At 41.7% G+C, this 15,045-nt stretch overlaps 1 long non-coding RNA gene across 1 annotated transcript; it reads right to left on the bottom strand.

The window, feature by feature from the left end:
- Positions 1 to 2,331: 2,331 nt before the first annotated feature.
- Positions 2,332 to 14,629, bottom strand: LOC133217000 (uncharacterized). The gene is made up of 3 exons (XR_009726784.1): positions 13,792 to 14,629; positions 13,049 to 13,198; positions 2,332 to 3,931 (listed from the first exon to the last, which is right to left on the bottom strand). It is a non-coding gene; the product is annotated as an uncharacterized LOC133217000 (long non-coding RNA).
- Positions 14,630 to 15,045: the final 416 nt, after the last annotated feature.

Raw genomic sequence — 15,045 nt, forward strand, 5'->3', positions numbered from 1 at the left:
CAATTAATTTTCATTACAGACATTTTAACAATTTACTAACAGTAATACTATTTACTAAATAGTAATAACAATTTACTAAAAGTAATACTAATTACTTTAGAAAATAATAAGATAGAAACTTGTATGTATGCTCTCATTTTAAATTTTCTATTGTTTTGTTAAAGTGTTTTACTACTCATTCCACATTATGGAAGGCAAATCTAAGGCACGAAAGGTGTGAGACTGCTAAACCACCACTGTGAATTCATTCCTACAGTCAGGTAAAATGTCATTTTGTTGTTCTTTTGAAAATCATCCCCCCAGCACCTGTAACATAAGGAAATGAAAAATGTAAGAGCCTATTAAGCTAAATGGCCTTTTGGAAAGATGGAGCAAAAGCTATATAAATGATGTATTGTCGGAGGTCAGCTAAATGCTGTGTTTTCTGTGATTTCTTTATGTTTTGCTCTTTTCCCAGATAAATAGGGATTGAAATGTTTTCACTGACTTGATCATTAGGGTCTGACACCCAATGGAAGAAGAGTAGCTCGTTTATAAAATGCAAAATGTAATAATTCCCTTTTAATGCCCTATTTGTTACAAGTTGAAGAAGGCTTAGTTCGTGAAAAGAAGCCTTGTTTCCCCTGAGTACATGGATCGCATCTAATTGTATTCAGCCCAGACCAGCCACGGCAGTGAGAGGAACAAGAATCAATATTGCAATGGAGATGCTTCCCCATTACATTTCAGAGACGTTTACTGTTTGTAAGAAAAAGGTACTTTCTGTACGAGCAGTCTAGAGACAACAGGATTTTAACACTATCAGCCAGGAACACAGGTTTAGAAAGCTGATGATAATTCATAGGTTTCCATGTTGGAAACGCTCCAAGTGCACTGCAGCTGATTTACTTCATATCAAGTGCTTCACGCCTCATGCTAAGACCTGCTTGAGTAACTGGTTTTAGCATGACTGGTTCAGTGGTTTCATACTGCATCCACTTTTTTGCTCTTTCCAATCATTTTGGTTTTGGGAGTAGTTTTGCAATATATCCCAATAGAGCTTCTAAAAGCAGTTGATTCACGGATATTTTTAAGGAGGAGCTTCCTTCACTTTCAAGCCTGGCAGTAGTTAGTAAGAGACTTTCTTTCAGCTGCCTCAGAATGGGTCAGAAAGGGACAAACTCTATGTGAAACAGCTTTGCTGATCTTAAGGCATTTGGAAGATAATTTGTACAGGACATTCCAGCTGGCAATTGCTGCAAGAGCCTGGGTTCCCATGTCCATCAGAATGTACACATCAGTTGGAAACAAGATTAAAATTGTAGTCCAGTGTTGTTTAAATCTAGCCAAAATAATGCAGTTCTGGATTCCGTAATCAGTTAAATGTATCCATTCTTCATTCGTTGGCACTCATTTGGAAGCTGAGCAATCACTGCATGCAAATAAACCCTGCAGTTCAATAGAAACAATGGCTTGCAAAAGTCACGTTCAAACAGAACTGCTACATTAAACAGACCTGCTGTTATTTTTCCCTGACACATACTGTCTGTAACATATATATAGCAAACACTGCAGATCTCACAGCCACTCTTGACTAAATCAGATAACAATGTTTATGATTTTGTTAATTACAAAAGAACTAAAGGATGCCATTCAATGGAGATATTAAATTATTACAGTGCTCTGACAAAGTCATACTCTCTGAAGTTGCAAGTCAAGCAGTTCTTTGCAGCTGCAGCTCTGTCCCATGTAACACCTTTGGCAGTAGCCTAGAGGAGGCATTCTTGTCAAGTTTGCAGATAGTATCAAATTGGGAGGACTAGTCAATGTGCTTTTGATTCACAGATAACAGGCTGGAGAAACAGACTGACCAGAAGCTTATCAAACTGAACAAAGGCACATGCAAATTATTCCTGCCTGAGCAGGAACAACCCCCCACATAACTCAGGCTGTGAAGATAATAACTTGTTGGAAACATCTGCCTTTATCCAGCACTCCTTAGACTGCATCCAGACTACTCCATCCAGCCTGGGGCTCCCCCACGCATGGCATGGGTAAATGAGGAGAGACAAAGGTAAGAGCATGCAGGTTCAGCAGAAGCCACTGAGCTGGTCAGGGCATTGAGCATCTGAGGACTGGCCATGTGTGGCTGACGATGCTGCAGTAGTCCTGATGATGTAGCATACTTCAATCCCTTGCATCAAGGCAACAGAAGAGGTAGAGAGATCATTAGTTTTCACCAAAGCATGTTTACAGAGACAGAATCAGCAGATAGAGTCTGAAACTCCTGTAGCACGTCGGGTTTTATTCTTTATATATCTGTCTTGAGTACTTACTAGTTTCTGGAGTGCAGGCAATCACAGGCAAAGAGATACAGCTACATTTGTAATATTTCTGTTGTGTGGTTGGGCTCATTGAAACTGTAGTATTTGATTGCAATCAAATAAGTGGCTTGGGGAACTGCACAACCAGAAAAATGTGCAGGAAATTTTGTCATTTGACCATATTCCACATTCCATATTAGCGTATTCCATAGTTGCCTGAATAAAAAGGATTGAGCCTAAAGACTGTACACGGGCTGACCATCTCAATTTTATGAAACAGAGTCAAAGGCAAAGAATCTATTCCACTGACAAAATAATTAAATCATTAATAACTGCACGCATATAAGTTCAGGCTGAATGATATCAATTAAATGTAATTAACGTCTGTGCAATGCTTTAAGGGCATAAAATGTCATGTAACTCTAAAGAACTCTTAGAACTAATCCTATTAATCCTATTTTTAGGGTTTATTAATCCTAAACCAGTTTTCGCTGCATTAGCACACTGCTAAATGTGAAGATCACCATAAGCAAAGTCAGGTGGTACTCCAAAGTTTTAAGGTGATCGGTAATTCTTTTGTATGGAAAAGTAATTTTTTTCCTGAAATCAAGTTCTACTTGAAACTGGCTGTAATAAGCAAATCAATACTGATGACATTTAAAACTATCCATATTCTTTGTATCGCTATTGACTCCAGCAGGACTGACTAAAGAAAGGATATCCATAAATGTATCAAAAAAAGAAGAGTTAGATGTTAATGTCATCTTTCATCACTGTTGGCACTAATATGGTTGGAAAGTATTGATTACTTTAAAAGCCCCTAATAACTAAAGAACTATTGACTTAATATTTTCTCTAATCCTCCATGAAATTTTACAGTAAGTCCTGATGTATTTTCTGTTAAGGGTTTTAGAGCTGAACTGTATCATGTACTTATCCAAAGTGTCAGCTCTAAGGCTTATAGTGCCATTGATGAGAACTATGTTAAAGGTGAGTAATAACTGAAGATTTAAGCATTGTTTCAGGGACTTTGGAGATAGATATGTCTTCTAGAGTATATTATTCTATGACTTTTGTCCCTTAAATAATCATTAGAATTAGGGAATAATCTAATATGAATTTATTCAGTGGAAACATTGGTCCTGTTCATAATTACTTAACTATAGTTGTCCTGAAAATTGTCTCTTCATTGTACAAGTATTGCAACAGCCATTTTTATTGCTTCTTATTTGCTTACCACTAGAACCCTCACAATCTACAACTCCAGTTAGTGATACCTATCAAAGTTAAGGAAGGGAATAGTAAAAGAAAACTTACCCAAACATCTGAACTCCTCTGATCCCATTGAAGTGAATGGATGTTTTTATTTTACCTTTATTTTTCTGCATTTGTAGTTTATTGAAAGATAAAACAAAAGGTCCATTTATATCTTTACTTTCGCTGTGTACCACAGTGATGTTTACAGGCTCCGACTGAAGGCATGGACACCATTGTACTAGATCTTGCATTGTCATGGAGCAGAGAGATTTTCACCTCAGTTCACACGAGGTTTTGGTTTAGTGGGACCAGTGGAACACAGTAAGCAGCCCTGCCGGGACCAAGGAGCCAACAGCCAGGTTGTGCTCCTCCTGCACCTCAGAGAGAAGAATGCAAAATTGCAGAGTCAGTTTGGTGCACTGTTTATTTTTGGTGCATCCTTCATTTTTGGCGATGCTTTCAGCAGCAGATCCTAATGCAACTTTACTTGCTGTGCCTAGTTCATCAGAGAGCTGCGACTCTGCACTCCTTTAACAACAATGGGTTTACAGACCCCTAACAAGAGCTGCAGCAGAAGCAGCAGCACCCAAGGCAGCTTTGTACCATGGTTGTACTCACCTGGCTCTAGTAGCACATTCCTAACCTGTACAAAAATGTCCAGCCCTTCTACTAATATAAACCTCACCTAGCTCTAAACTGCCGATGCAGAGAAAAGCTTTGCATGGCCTCAGCAGTTCCCCTGGGATGACTTCTGTGCATTTCAAGCATATTTACAGAAATTGCTACCTAACACCAGCATTACAAGGATGTCTCTTTGCTTTTTCAAAAAAGATAAAAGACCTAGATTAAGAACTACTCGAAAAAAACAACGTAGAAAGAGAAATGCAATTATAGAGCTCCTTCTCCCTCCTATCTGTACATCACTTGAACAGTATAACAGGGCCTCACTGGGTTTACTCACATTTTCCAAGACCTTTTTATATAGTGAAGGTGATACATAATGAGATCCAGCAAATCACATTTTTCCCTTGCCTCCAATAAAACTAAGGACTTCTCTTGGTCCCATGAGTTACATCTAATACTTAGTGATTGCTTATGGCTCAATCCTATAATCACTTATTTATGGAACTATCTTTATTACAGGAGAAGTCTCATTAAAACCAATGGGTCAGCATGAGTGGGTTATTCATGAGCTTTCAGCAGGGCCAGGGCCCAACTCCTCCAAGCCATTTAAGCACCTAAGACCTACTTAAGCCCTGCATTCCCCTGGATTTCATCAGGCCTCTGGTGGGCTTTGGCACCACTAGGAATGCCACGGGTGGTGCGGCAGTGGCACTGCCTCCATCACAGGGCGGGAGCACACATGTACACCATCCTGGTGAGGAGGGGACACGCTGCCAGCTTGCACCCTCACTCATGCTGAGCTCAGTTGGCCCTTCACCTGTGCCCTTAGCAGAGTAGACAGAGCACCCAATTATTTTAATGACTGGAAACAAACTGTTCATTTCTCAAGAGCCACTGAGGCAAAATGTATTCAGTCAATCTATCCATATTAATAACAGACCGGTAGAGATTACTTACATCTTTATGAAGGACATCTGCTATATTTCCCTACTTAATATTAGGCCAAGTATTAAAATATCAAACCTTGGCTTACATCCTTCTGATGAAATAAATGAAAAGGACAGAAAACTCCCACAGCACCTTGCACCTGAGCCATGCTGAGCCAGGCCACTTGCTCCCATCAGCACATCCCCAGAGAGACCCAGTGGGAACTAGGCTGGAGACCCTGCTTCTCTGTCTGACCCCAAGTGGCACTGGGATCCCCAGTCAGCCGCGGGGTGCTCTGCTGCAAAGGGCCTGGGTGTGTGTCTGCGGCCGCAGTGTGCCATCTCCAAACCAGCAGTACTTCTCTAACCCAGTTTGGTTATTCCTGCTCTAGCTCTGCTGTTCATTGCCAATTTGTTTTTTATCTGTTCAAGGAAATGCAAATATGGGATATAATCAGGAGGATGAGACACTACATCCAGTGTTTGCCAAACAGTTTAGTGAGTTTGAGCACCTCCATTAGAGACAGAAGTTAAAGCATTTTTAACAGACAATTTTCAGGCAGTTCTGAGCATCCATGCAGAAATAAATCACCTAAAATCATGATTCATTTTTTAAAATGCTGCCTGAGTTTGAGTCCCTTAAAAATAAAATGTCATTACTAATTCAGAGAAGTTTTCCTTTGGTTCAGAGATGTCTCCAGATTTCCCTGGCAGAGCAGCCCTGGACAAGGCGACCTTGTCCAGCCTCCCCGAGTGCAGAGGCAGAGCCATCCAGTGCCATTAACTGCATTTGCTCCTTGTGGAAGAAGCATAATGCATATCAGATTGCAAATGGAGCAGAGATTAAACACAGCTTTTAATAGCTCTGCAAATACATTTGAGAAAAACATCAGAACATTGACCACTAAATAAACTTATTTTGACCAATATGGCCTGCTTACATTCTGCTACAGCACTGCCTCTGTAGCTCTCTTCCCACAGTTCAGGCACTGTTGTATTTCCTTACTTTATGAACATACACACATTTTTGCTGCTAGGCATAAAATGGACCAGAAGGTTTTTCACAGTGTGGTCAGACTGACTGATGCTCCTGGCCATGGTTGTCACCTGCCATAGAAATACTCCATCTCAGAGATGGGGTTCTGCATCCCACAACCCGGCTATGTGTCAGTAGTTAGCAAGCATTCAAGGTATCAAATCTTTCTTCTTTTCTGCTCCAGGAATCCTTTGAGGAGATCATGTTCCTCAAAGACACTAGCTACTGGAATGGGTTTACCACGCTTTATCTGTTTGCTGGGAAGGCCACAGATGCTGAGCTTTCACACTCTAGTGTGATCAGTTTGGTGAGTTACACAGCAGTCTTTCCCCTCCCTGACTAGACACCTGCTCAAACTCTTCTGGGGAGAATATTCAGAATGAAAAATCAGAAGGAATGACATTTCTTCAATGTTGATAATGTCTTCTACAGGTCACCTACCAGCACACAGCAATCTCCTACAGAGGAACAATGGCCATGCAGGGCCATGACCCTCCCTGAGCACACAGAGCCCTCTGCTATTACACCGGCAGAAAAACTCACACGTGTGCTGACCACCTTGTAAAAACTGCCAGTGTTAAAAACCTGCCAGCTTTAATGAGAGCATTGGTGAGAAAACCTCTGTTCAAATACACTGCCCTTCTCTGGGCCAGCCTGTGGCCGTGCTATGGCAGCATCTGCTAGGACGCTGGGATCGTAACTGTGCCTCAACAGGCATGTCCTCTCAATATTTAAATACTAAATAATCTAAAATCATAGTTCCATCACTGAAATAGTACTATTTAGCTCACATCACTTTAACAGGCCATATTACTTAAATTTAGCTTGGCCCACTGTGTGCACATGCAGCTGATCCCAGAACAGTGCGAGTTCAGAAGCCTGTCTCCAACTGCTGTTCCAGTGTTGTAGCTCCCCTGACTTATCTCTTTGATGGAAATAATCATCACTTACAGTCACCACTACATCCACTTCACTCTCTGAACTGTTAAGCATCCAGCTGACCCCTGGAGTGCCTTTGCTTAGACAGCGAAAAAAACCTCCTTGCAAATAAAGCGTGTGTGATAGGGAAGGCTGTCTAATTCCCTGGCTGTGCCCATCACTCACACAGTATCGCTCCTCCGAAGCTGATAAACCAAAAAACCAAGATGAATTTCCCTTCAGTAATTTTCCTTCTGCCCATTACCACGTGCACATGATAATATAACTGCACATTTATTCATGACTCAGAAATAAGGAATTGTTTAGATGTTTATTAAACAACAGAGTTGAATGAAATTAGCGGCATTATGTTGTCTGGAGTATAAAAGTTAATTGGAAGACACAATGATTTACTAAAGTTTGAAATACCAAATGGGGTTTTGAGTAAGTTAATGACAACTAGAATCAGAATGTAACTGTGGAAAATGGAAATTTTATTTTAATTCCTAGTGAAGTACTTTTTCAAATGAGCTTGCTCTTGACTCACTGTGAGAGCTATCACAGCTTGGTTTGCCGTTACGTATTTAAATGTTATCCAAGGGCACGTTAAATATGGTGACCAGATCACGTTCATCATAACGCACTGGAATAGCAATTTCTCTAAATAAAACACAAGAGGGGGGTGAGAATGGCAACTGGGAGAAACGTCCTAGACAAAGAAGATCAAGAACAGCAACTAGCTGAGAGGGGTGGCTGGGAGCACTGCTGGTCACCCCAAGAAACCTCCCCTGTCAGACAGCTTCACCCCTGAAGCACACACACAGTAGTATTGATAACTATATGCAAAATGTCAACACCATCACTGCAGAAAAGCCAGCATGGCATTTTCAGAATGTTTCCACCTCCATCCTCTGTGCCTGCACTGATTTCTGGTGCTGTGGGGGATTTTTCGGTACAGGAGGCACATCTGCAGAAAATGCCAGCATGTTTATTCCCTAGAATAGAGACAAGTAATAGGAAAAGATCCAAATTACCTCAGCGACAGTGGAATAACTTCACAATAGCCCACAGAGCCCAATGAACATCGCACAAAGCTAAAACTGGATTTATATTGCACACAGTGGAAAGGAAAATGTGTGCCATTAACAGGAAAGCTTAAATCAGTGAAAGAAGGTGGAAATGTTGCTTTTCCCACTGAAATGCTCTTTAATGTGATTGCAAAGAGCCTGGAGTGCAAAAGTGAGGCAGCCACCAGATGGTGCGGGTGGTATCTCCAGGTCTCCTCACACCTAGTGTGGGCAGGAGCTTCTGTAAATGAGAAGCAGTGTTTGGTAAATGGTAGGGAAAGAGATATTGTTTATTTTCAGTATCCTAGGAGTATTTCCAGCAGTGGAATGTAATGAAAAGAAAAAAAGGGAAGGAAAAAAGTAACAGAAAATTGTCCCTGTATAACTGCTCTGTCACTGCTTGTGATGTGGTGCACAGTGGGCTGGATGCAAAGCAGAGTTGCTACGCTAACCGCGCTTTCCCTCAAAGGACCTTCAAATGCTACACTCATTTTATCCCAATCCCTTTTTAAGGGCACAGAACTCCACTATCCTGACGTCTTTTTTTATTACACTAGCACAGATTTTTTGCAAAACTTTTTTGCTGTTATCAAGAGATGATCAAATTCCCCCATCACGTCATGCCAGGAAATACAACTGTTCCCTCAGTAACTTTCCATCCTCCTCCTCTCCCATGGAAAAACCAGCCTCCTCTTTCTCTTTCGCCTCCTATTCCCCCTCTTCTTCCTCCTCCTCTTCCATGGAAGAAGATGCACCAGCTGGCATTAAAAAAAAAAGCTCGTTTCCTTCTCTCTTCCTCCCCACCGTAGCATTTGTCAGTTTCAATTTTGCTTGTGTTTTCTACCACCAATTAGGAGAAACTCCTTGCTGGCCATGAGGGCATCAGCTGCCCCCAGAAGCTGGGGACAATCCCGTGAGCTGGCGGTCCTAGACTGCAAGGAAGTTAATCCAGTTTGCGCAAGCTGAGGACGAGATCCTTGCAGCATTTTACTACATTTTTCCCCCCTCTTAATCTCTTTTTACATCTCTCCCACTGTTATCTTAATCCTTGTGCTCAGCAGGTTGTTTATTGTTTATCTAAACATCTCCTACTGTTGTCTAATATTGCCTTCCAGCCCTCCATTTGCTTCTCCTGCCCTTTCTTAGCATAAACCAGCCCAGGACTGAAATGCATTGCAGTCCTTTCACTTTAACATCTGCTTATTTTTCTCCAGTTGCTCTTCCACAAAGTACTGTATTTCAAAACAATCTGGTAGCTCCAATATTTTGCTCCTCTAACAAATACGGAGCTCCCACAGAGCTCTGTTGAGAGACATCTGAGTTTATTACAGGTTTAAAGATCACACCTTTCCAGAAGCATCAGCTCTTATACAACTGGAAATTAAAACTACTAACATCTCTTGGATTATTTTGTCTTCAGGCAAGGATAGGCTGCTGCTGCAAGGGAATTATTCCTGAGATACTCATATCTGCTTATTCCTCCACAAGGACAGAGGTAAAAAAAACCCAACACCATTATGCAATGACATAAGCTTAAAAAATGTGGAAAATGGAAAAATAACAAATCTGGAACATTTGCAAGTGAAAATATATCATGCAATTCAAATTCCTATAGAATTTACAAAACAGAAAAGTTGGCAAGTATCAGTCCAAATGTCTCCTTACACTTAGTGGTTTTCACCCCCACCCCCAGACCTCCCCCAAATTCCCAGTACACATGGCAGGAGGCTGGGGAGTGCTGGGGAGCTGGGGAGCATGAACCCCCCTTCACCAGAGCTGGCTCCCTCCTGAGGCTGGAAGAAAGGGGGAATTATGGCTTTAGAGCACTCATGGGTCCCCTCCCTGTAAAGGACAAATTGCCCTTGGATTGAAATGTGACACAATCATGCTGGCTGGAAAGATAATCTGTAATTTAAGGAAGTGTAAACCGGGATAACAAGGTTTTACAGGGATCTAAATAATTACTGAAATTGTATCTACTGCATTTGTAAGTCCCCTCCATTAAATTGTGTAACTTCTTCTGCTCTCACTCCCATTAGTATTGTAAATTTAATGACACTGCGGTGCTGCTTCATCGATGCTTGGCTTGCTGTCAAGCAGGAATTCTGTAAAAGCTGGCTGCTGTGCTGAATGCCTGAACTCACAAACAGTATCCAAAGCCTTGCTTTATATTTGCAATGTACTCCTTGCTCAGAACTGCTTTTAACAACCACCAGCCCAACCAATCAGCCCAACCAATATCAGTACCATTCCAAATGGTTCCTTTGGCCCATCAAATCTCTCTGTGAGTGTCTGCTCATTTTTCCTGATTTTTCTAACTGACCAAGAGTAAACAGCAAAACCATTAAAACTCTTTGGCCACTGCCTTTTTAAATGGTAGTATCTCTCCAAACATCATCTTGTGCTTAAGTGCGAAGTATGAGGTGGTGGTTGGAAGCTGAGCTGGGTGACAACTGCAGAGAACACATGCGGAGAGTTGGAGGGGATGATAATCCAGCCCAAGACTCAGCCTGAGGAGCTGAGCAAGACCTTCAGGAAGAGTTTGGTGGTTGGTACTTAAGTGCACAAAGAGATATGGGGCTCCTGAAAATCCACGTGAGCCCATGGAATGTGGAGATGCTGCACACCAAGTGATTGTGGCACACGGTTTGTGACCAGCACAGCAAGGTGAACTTGCTGGAGAGAGTTATTAGTTTCCTCTATGTACTGAACTAGATTTTTGGCAATTCCTGGATTTATACTTAGGAAAAAATATTGTACTCACTTTTCAGAATACATACTGGAGAAGGGAAATGGTGTTATATGTATCAAGTAGATCCTTTTTCAGTTACAGCCATTTCAATACACTTAAGCTATATATATGAAGTAAATGCAGTAAGACTGCTACAAAGCTCATCTACAGACTCCTTAGTAATTCCACAATACCTCCTATCCATGCATCACTTAAGGTGAAAATGTATGCCTTCCCATGCCTCCTAAATGATGCTATTTTAAGAAATATTGAGCGAGTCACTGGGGTTCAGCAGGATACTTTGTCAGCACATTGACTGGGACTTGCATGGCAGGGCAGTTTGTGTACAGTCCTGTTTCTCACAGCACGCCCAAGTGTTAACCATGAAGTGAATTCCCTTGCAATTTATAGCCCTGTTCTTTTCAATTTGCTCTGCAAAGTCATTTGGCTCCTGACAGGTCTCAATTCCAAATGCTGGATTGTTCAGCACAAAACAAAATGACATCGTTGCCCTAATCAATACATACTCATGCTACATTGCAAGTACACGTACAACTCCCAGACTGAATTTTACAATAGGAGTTTTCCTCCTGGGCTGCCTGAGTGCATCTGGTCACCCACTGGGCTGCACCTCCCTACCCTCATCCCACCTGCAAGGGGTTTCAACCATTAAACCTTAATCAGTATTCAAATGCCAATGCCTATTATATCAAATGGAAACAAACCCATTATATACATCTACTTGAGCTAATCTGAAGAGTGAAGAATATGCCAGTATCTTTCTCTTCTTCATGTGCTACATTTTACAGTCTTTTTTTTTCTCTCATTTTCTGTTCTTTTTACTTCCCTTCCTACTTTTGTGCACACTTGCTAGCCCACCAGCTGCAAGCTCTCGCTGCCTTCCCATGTCCCACCTCCCTCTTCCACCCTTCCCCAGTCTGAGGCTTGCAGAGGAGTGCTGGGAATGCCAAGAAGGACCAAACCCACCCCTTGTCACACAGCCCATGTCATTGCAAGTGTACAACAAGCCCATTGTCTTTCTACCAGCAGTGACTGTTGGGGAAACCTGGCTTCATGATATTCCCACAACAGAAACAGAAGCAGTTCTTCTGTTCAGTTTTCATTGCTTTTACACAGCTTTTTACACATAACAGTACATGTAAAGCAGCACTGGCCAGCAGATCCCATTCCTTCAGCCACCCACTCAGTTTGTTTCCTATCTCTTAAAACCTTACTGGGGACAGGTTTGGGTGAAGAACCCTCAGAAATGAAATAAATTCATACTGAGAATCAGATTGAATACAACAAAATACATACAAGCCGCTTTAGAAACACAACTTTGCAGCTGTGGAAATCCCACTCCTTCAAGGGAAGCAAAGGGCTTCCTTCTCCTGCAGGCCTGGGTCCATGACCAGCACGAGGAGAGATGGCAGAAAAGGTGGAATGCAAGGTCAAAGGCTTTTTGTTCAAAGGCTGCACCACACCTGCACAGGAAACACAGAGTACTGTACTGGGATTACACCAAAAAGCACTGGATTTCCCACTGATGGGAGCAGAAGAAAAGGCAAACTCATTGTCAGTGCTGCACATCTGTACAGCAACACAAGACTGCGAAGATGATAAAGAAACGCCTGTAGCATTTTCTCTGAGCATCTTCAGCCTTGCTGCCCACTGTGGTGGAAGTGATGCCATCCTCTGTGAAAACACATAAGAAGCTCCCTGCCAGTTTTTGCAAAGTAGCATGCAAAAGAGACCTTACTGATTATTCAGTTCACTGATTATTCAGGATTATTCCAGCCTGAAAGTAACGCTTAATGTCAGTATCCACCTTGAACAGAATAGCAGTTACGCCTTTGCCACATGTAGCAAGCTTCAAAAGAATAAAAAAACAGAAAGAAAACAAACAAATACATGTTAGAGAAGACAAATATATGTTAGAAAAGACAAACAAATATATGTTAGAGAAGAGGAACAAATATATGTTAGAGAATACAAACATATGTTAGCAATACACTGGCCTCAGCTGACACCACCAGGGAAAACCCTGCCACCTTTGTGTCTGACCAGTTTCCACTAATGAAGTTAAGCAGCATCCCAGAAATAACACACAGATTTTATAACGCAGGCATTAGACTGTCACATATTGATTAAAACCCCCCAATGCCTCTATGACAGGAGTGGCCTACCTTTTCAGAATTGACATATTTAAACATTGGAAGATCGCTGCCTGTCTTTACCTTTATGCAGTGTAGCACCAAAAGGGGAGAGGGTCAGACTCCATCTTTAAATATTTACAGGACATCCGTTGTCATCTTGCTTGGAGCTGTCAAGGCAACCTGAAAGCTCAGAGAAACACAGTCTCTCTTTTCAGACCACAAGAGCCTCATGTGCTTTCTCTACATTCAGTTTTCCCCCTATTTTTCCATGCTCTGTCTTGACTATTTATATTGCCTCTCGTTAGCACAGGGCCACAAACAAAGTCAGGTTTTGGTTTTCCAGTCCTTTTCAGCCACCATGAGTGAAGTTGCGGAGGGGCACTAGAAGAAGCAGGTCCCAAAATCCATCCTGTAAGTGCAGTGGTGCTGAATGTGCCAGCACCACGTAATTAATGTCAATCATCACTAAACAGACAGGAGTCAACTTTCAAAAGAGACGTGGAAGTAATTGCTTGTTAAATCTACCTTTTAGGCCACACATTCGCTCATAGGTTTGTGTGAATCCTCATCTATGGTGGTATAAAAAAGCATATGTGCTTTGTACAAACACAGCCAGTGGGTGCCACACTTAAGATTAAGAAAAACCATCTAAAGATGAAGTACGACATCTACAAATGAAAAATAGGTATTTCTTTAAAAATAGATTAGAGCAACTTTTAATTTAGTTCAAAGGTTGAAATGAACCATTAACAAATCTAGGCTCATCTAAATACCTGCTTGTCATATAAATTTAATTGTTTTCATTTCCATTTGGATTGTAACTCTGCACTTCCACAGTGACTAGAGGTTGTCCTGAAGTGTCTGACTGTGGAAAAGGGTATAACAGTATTCCTAAACTGAGGAGGAGATTTATGGAAAAAAACAGATGTCAAAACCACCCAAAAGGCTGTTACGAAGAAATATTAGTCAGTCCTCAAGTGGGAACCACCTTCTCTTGGCACAAAGAGAATGTAAAAGCAGGGGTATGTAGCAAGGTAGCAACAGGGCAACACATTCTCAACATAAGCCTTAAAAAAGACCCTACTACTTGAATACAGTTTGGTAGAACTCACCACATAAGAAATCACGATTTTGTTCTTGCAGAACAGGAGCATCCCCCAGCTCTGCACAGGCAGGCTCACCTTCTCCCATTACTGCTCTCCCCTGCATATGGAGGGTTGTTGTACAGAGAACTGCTGGGGTGGGAACACAAGCCACTTCATTAATATCCCATCAGCTGTAAAAGGTATTTTAGAAACAGCTAATTAATAAACTTCTGATTCATGTAAGCAGGTACATGATGCTTGCAATTACTCTGTCTGCAGGTTCCAGACTGCAGCTCTAAGTATGTTTTCCAGAGTCCTTGAAAAATTTATTTTCTTTACAACTCTACTCATTATTTATTAATTGCTCTTACTCTGAATTCCGGATCCCCAGAATTTCCACACTGAGGAGTATAATTTTCCCCCTCTCTGTCTCATTAAAATGTAGTCAGGAACCTGAGTACATACCTCCTGGCTTCTAGTTTTCACCCTCGAGCAGTAGGCATGTGGAGCCCATTTTGCTCCATGTTTGAGCCAATGAAAGGACAGTAGAATATGAAAACTTCTGTGTCATAGATCCAGTTTTATTTCTAGCCACCAGAAGTTACTTCCAAACCAGCAGCCCTCTATGTGACCAGGTTTCCCCCATAGAAGTAATTACCTGACCCCAGCAGAGAGATCCTCGTCCTATGTATTTTCTCTTTGGAAACTTCTGCCGAGAAAGGGGGCTTTTCAGCGGAGATTTTTAATGCAAAGAGATCAAGACCTGGCAGTGCCTGACCATACAGAGAAACTATTTTATCAGTGCAAACGGCACCTTCAACACCAAGACATTTTTCCTGCACGTACACAATTCCACAGACATTCCTGTCTGTGGTCCCAGTGCTGGTTAAGTGTCCAGCTGTGACTCCCTGACCTTTCCAACAGCTGTGGCCACAGCTACTC

This window comes from Neopsephotus bourkii, unplaced genomic scaffold, assembly GCF_033783945.1.
Source record: "Neopsephotus bourkii isolate Nb327-2 ecotype Australia unplaced genomic scaffold, CSIRO-AGI_Nbou_v1 NB_1080, whole genome shotgun sequence".
In the NCBI taxonomy this organism is placed as follows: domain Eukaryota; kingdom Metazoa; phylum Chordata; class Aves; order Psittaciformes; family Psittacidae; genus Neopsephotus; species Neopsephotus bourkii.